The sequence below is a fragment of the Camarhynchus parvulus genome, chromosome 10 (assembly GCF_901933205.1).
Source record: "Camarhynchus parvulus chromosome 10, STF_HiC, whole genome shotgun sequence".
NCBI lineage: Eukaryota > Metazoa > Chordata > Aves > Passeriformes > Thraupidae > Camarhynchus > Camarhynchus parvulus.
Genome location: NC_044580.1, coordinates 19289221 through 19294553, shown reverse-complemented (window position 1 = coordinate 19294553; position 5333 = coordinate 19289221). Strand labels below are relative to the sequence as shown.

General features: G+C 53.9%; 1 long non-coding RNA gene across 4 annotated transcripts; it reads right to left on the bottom strand.

Annotated features, from left to right (window-relative positions):
• On the bottom strand, positions 1-5279 carry LOC115907435. Of its 4 annotated transcripts, none has more exons than XR_004061043.1 (5): positions 4995-5279; positions 3946-4468; positions 2040-2130; positions 1770-1882; positions 1-1575 (listed from the first exon to the last, which is right to left on the bottom strand). It is a non-coding gene; the product is annotated as an uncharacterized LOC115907435 (long non-coding RNA). The 4 variants fall into 4 exon arrangements; XR_004061042.1 differs by having other exon boundaries at positions 3946-4320; XR_004061045.1 differs by lacking the exons at positions 3946-4468; positions 4995-5279 and adding an exon at positions 3363-3428.
• Positions 5280-5333: the final 54 nt, after the last annotated feature.

Here is a 5333-nt window from a genome sequence, read left to right as displayed (position 1 = left end):
AGTTTTCTTCCTCATTTTTTACCTTCAAATCAGCATTTCCTCATATTTTTATCAGATTTTCCCACTTTTTTCCCTGGAATGCTGCAGAAATTCCAATTTTAAGGGGTTAAACCACAAATTGGAAATTCTTGTGGAATCCCAAGGGTGTTTTCCATGCAATTCCTGGATCCCAGGGATTTGTTTCATCCCAAAGTTCCCCAGCTGGGAATGTTGAGGGTGGGAATTTGGAGAATTCTGGGGATTTTTCCATTCCCAGCTGTGCAGAGCTGGGAGCTGCTCCTAAGAAGGAATTCTTTGTGTGGGAAAACAAAGGGACATTCAAGGGATCAACAAACAATTCCCAGGGATTTTCCATGGGAATTCACCCCAGGAATGCGGGGCAGGATTGGGAGGATTCCTGTGGAATTTAGGAGGGAATCCTGAGAAAAGAAAGGGAAAGACTGTGATTTCTTGTGGGAAATAAACAAGGGGAAATCCCACTAATTCCATTAAAAATTCCTGCTAAAAAACAATCCCAAAAATTCAAAATTCCCAGAAAAATAAAGAAGGAAAAATCCCAGAAATTCCTGGTAAAAATAAATCCCATCAATTCAAAATCCATGTTAAAATAGCCAAGGGAAAAAAACCCCTCAAATTCCTGCAAAAAAACCCAATCCCACAAATTCAAAATTCCTCTTAAAAATAAGCAAGGAAAAATCCCAGAAACTGAAAATTCCTGGTAAAAATTAACAAGGAAAAAACACCACAAATTCCTGTAAAAAAATTAACTATGAAAAATTCCATAAATTCAGAATTCCTGGTAAAAATGGACAGGACAAATTCCATTGAAAATTCCCCTTAAAACCACATCCAAATAATTTCAAAATTCGTGGTAAAATAAACAAGGAAAAATCCCAAGAATTCCATTAAAAATTCCTGGTATAAACAAATCCCACAAATTCAAAATCCCTCTTAAAAATAAACGGGAAAAATCCTACAAATTACATTACAAATTCCTGTTAAAAGCAAGATAAAAACCTCAAATTCCTGCTAAAAACCAATCCCATCAATTCCAAATTCCTGATAAAAACAAATAAGGAAAAAATCCCAACAATTCCCATTAAAAACCAACCCCACAAATTCAAACTTCCTATGAACACAAAGCAGGAAAAAACCCTCAGGAATGAAAAATCACAGAAGGAAAGTTGGACCATGGAAAAATAACCCTTCAGGTTTATTCCCAATGTTACAATTCCCAATCTTTTTTTAATTCCCAAACTCTTGGAATACAAATAACGACAGGAGCAGCTTTAAACGTGGAATTCTGGCTTGGAACTGGGAATAAATTCCCTCAATAATGAAAGAGAAAGGAATTTTCTGCACCTTCAAACAAACAAAATCCACATTTTTCTTTGGAACAAACAAAGGAAAAAGCAGCTCTGGATTCCCAGAAATTCCTTTGAAATCCCAGCTTGTCCCAGCAATTTTTTTTTTCCAGGAGAAAAGTCCTTTTCCAGTGTTTTTCAGCAGCACCAGGAGCAGAAATTCCATGAAAAGTTCCTGAAGATTCAGCCCAGGAGCCACCTCTGGACACACCTGGAAAGGAGAAATTTAAAGAGAGCTCAAATCATTCTGCCTCATTCCCAAGTCCCAAACATTTCAAAAAGTTTGAAATATTAATTCCAGTCAAGGATTTCTCATCCAACCCCAAACTTCCATCCTAAACCCCTCAAACATCCCAAAAAAAGGAACATTTTGCAGTTTTCTTTTGCTGAAATTGGAATTTTTACCTGGAGTTGGATCCAGCTTTTCCCATCCTATTCCAAACACAATTCCTGCTGGCTTTATCCATATTCCTGGAATTCTTCCATGCTCACAACTGCGACTTTGTCCCCATCCTGTCCTGTAAAATACATGGATATATAATCAAGTTTCCCGAGGATTTTCAGCACTCCCTCGATGCTTTCCAACAGCTCTTTGGGGTTTTCCAGCCCTGTGTTTTCCAGGAAAAGTAGGAAGGGACAAACAGGGATTTTAGAAGGAACCAAAGCACTTTTTACCTGAGTTCTGCTCCAGCTGATGGGAACAGTTTGGAAATCGCAAATCCTTGAAAAAGAGCACCTCTGGGCTTGGATCCTCATCCTGCAGCACCTGGAAAAGGATCCAGGAGCAGGGAATGGTTTGGGATGGGAAGGAGCTTCAAGCTCATCCCATTCCATGTGCTGGGATCATTCCCACTATCCCAGGCTGCTCCAAGCCCACCCTGGACATCCCAGGGATGGAGCCCTAGGAGTTCCAGCCCAGCCAGGAATTCCTTCCCAGTATTCCACCCCAATCTCCCCTTTCCCAGTGGGAAGCCATTCCCTGTGTCCTGTCCCTTGTCCCAGTCCCTCTCCAGCTCTCCTGGAACTCTTTTAGGCCCTGGAAAAGGCTCTGAGGATTCCTGGATCATTCCTTTCTCCAGCATTCCCAGCCTAGCTCCATCCCCATTCCACTGTTCCTTGAGTATCCCATTTTCCTTCAAAATTCCTGGGATGTGGCTTGGAAAGGACCTCAAACCCATCAAGTTCCAACCCCAACACCTTCCCCTATCCTAGGCTGCTCCAACCCGGCCTTGGGACATTCCAGGGATGGAGCAACCACAGCTCCACTAGGAATTCCATCCCAGCCAGGAATTCGTTCCCAATATCCCACCTCACTGTGATCTCCTCTAGCCTGAATCCATCCCCCTTATCCTGGCACTCCAAGGAAAAAATCCCTTCCCATCTTTCCTGGGAACTGAAAGATTCTCGTCCTTGGCCCTGCTCCACCCCAGCACAGCCGGGCCCCGCTGTCCCTCAGGGACCTTCCTGGGGGGATCCTCCCGCCCTTCCCTTCCCGGAGGTCCCGACCCTCCCGTTCCCCTCCGGAGCCGCTCCCAGCCCGCCGAGGCGGCTCCGGCCGCGGGGACCCCTCTAAGGGCAGCCCGGCCGCTCCCCGTCCCCTCAGCGCCGCGCCCGCCCCGCCGGGGCCCGTCCCGGGGGGACCCTCCCGGTACTCCGGGCACGGGCAGCGCCTCCCGTTCCCCTCCGGAGCCGCTCCCAGCCCGCCGAGGCGGCCCCGGCCGCGGGGAGCCGTGCGAGGGCGGCCCGGCCGCTCCCCCTGCCCTCAGCAGCGCCGCCGCCCCTCCCTCGCCCGCCCGCCCGCTCGCTCCGCCCGCCGCTCGCGCTCCGCCCGCCCCCGCCGCCGGGGCCCGCGCCATTGCCCGCGCCATTCCCGTGCCTCGCTCCGCACCTTTCCCTCCCTCCTGGCTGCGCGCCCTGGCCGGGCGGCTCCGGTTTGGCCGCCGCTCCCCGCCCCGGCGCCTCCCCCAGGCTCGGGCGGGCGCAGGGCGCAGCGCGCACCGTGCCCGGCGCGGCGGAGCCGCGGCCGCTCCGTCCCCATCAGGCGGCAGCGCGGAATGAGCCTGGGCTCGGCGCCGGGCTGTCCCCCTGCCCGGCACAGCCGCTCCCCCATTGGCTTCCGCCGCGCCTCGCGCTGCTGATTGGCTGAGACGCGGCAGCGGCGCGCTCCGATTGGCCGATCGCGCCGTCAATCCCGGCGGAGCCCCCGGAGCGCCCGCCCCCGCGGTTATCAGGTTAGTGCGCGCCGCGGTGCTGCGCTCGGGCTTCCGAGCGGCGCTGGGCGAGCCCGAGTCCCTCCGCGCCCCGCGATCGGGGGGCTCTGCACGGGGTCACTGCGCCAGCCGAGCCGCGCACCCTCCGCGCCTCCCGCCAGCCACGGACATGGACATGAAGAAAAGGATCCACTTAGAGCTGCGGAACAGGACGCCCTCAGATGTAAGCAATGCAATGCCAAAAAAAAAAAAATTAATGCTAATAACGCTAATGATGAGAATAATAAAAAGGCATCCCACGGTTTTTTTTTTTTGGCGGGGTGGAGCGTGCCAGGTGTTGGCGGGGCCGCTGCTGCCCTTGAGGTGCCTACCTGTGTGTGTGGGGGGCTGTGCCCCCCGCTTTGGGGGGCGCGGGGCGCTCCGGGGACGTTCGGGGGCTCCCCGGGGCTGCTCCTGCCCGTGCCGGGCTGCGATGCCTCGGAGAGGGGCTGGCCGTGCATTAAATAAAAAATAAGTTGCTCGCTGCTCTCTCTCTCGGCGTGTTTAGTTGGCAAATATTTGTGCAGGGTGCTGGGCTAGGGAGAGGCAGGCAGGGACTGCGAGTGAGTTGCGAATGGTTTAGTTTAAAGTGCGTCTTCATTTCTTTGCAGTGATCAGGCAAGAGAGACTGGGGAGCCATATTTGTAACTTTGTAGTCCTCATGAACGCGCCCTTTCTCTCTCTCTCTCTCTCCCTCTCTCCAGATGCTGAGAAGATAAAAGGAAAGAATTTTGAAGCCGACGCTTAGCGTTGGTTGGGTTTGGTTTGGGCATTTTTTTTTCCTGTTGTTGTTTTTTTTTTATTTTGCGGGCGATGGGGCATCGCCGCCGGTAGCGCGAGCGTTGAATAATAATCCTAATAATCATAAGAATAATAAAAAATAATATTGGAAGAAATGAACGCACTCTCCACCCCCTCCATCCCCACACACGCACAAAAAGGCTGGATGTGTGTGCGTGTTTTTCCTTCTTCCCCCTTTTCCCCCCCTTCCTTCCCCCGGGGCCGGACTTCAGGTTGTTGTTCCGCGTCTGGCGGAATAAACGGGGGACGGCGAAAAACTTTGGCAGGACAAAAAAAAAAACCAAAAACCGAACCAAAAAGCAAAAACCCAACAAAACCCCAAAACAAGCAAGAAAATAACGGGGGGAGGGGGGAGGAAAGAAGCGAAAAATAGGAAAACCACCCCAAAAAGAGTGGGCGGGAGGTGGCCGGGGGCAGGCGGGGCGCGAACCCGCGGCGGGGAAGCCCCTTCCCCTCATCCCCCCCCACCGCCCCGCCGGGCCCTCGGCGCTGCCCGGGGAGGCTTCACCGAGCCCCGGCCCCGCCGCGTCCCCCGAGCCGCCGGGGGCTGCGGGAAGGGGAGAGCGGAGGGCGAACGTACCTCAGCGGGCAGCGCCCGGGGCAGCGCGGCGGGACGCGGCGGCCGAACCGAGCGCGGTGTGCTCCGGGGAGGGGGGGGGACAAAGGCGGGCGCGGGGCGGCGGAAGCTGCGCTTTAAAGTTTAAAAACTCCTGGGCGAGCAGGAGGAGGAAGAGGAGGAGGACGGCGAGAGGAGGGAGGGGGGGGACGACTCAACGGCAAACCCCGCGGTACAACCGCCATGGCCGGGGGTCTCCGTGAGGCGACCGCAGCGCAAGTAGGACGCGGCGCCATGTTCTGTGCTGCCCCCCCGCCTTCCCCTCACGGCCGCCGCCTCCTCCTCCTCCTCCCGCCGCTGCCG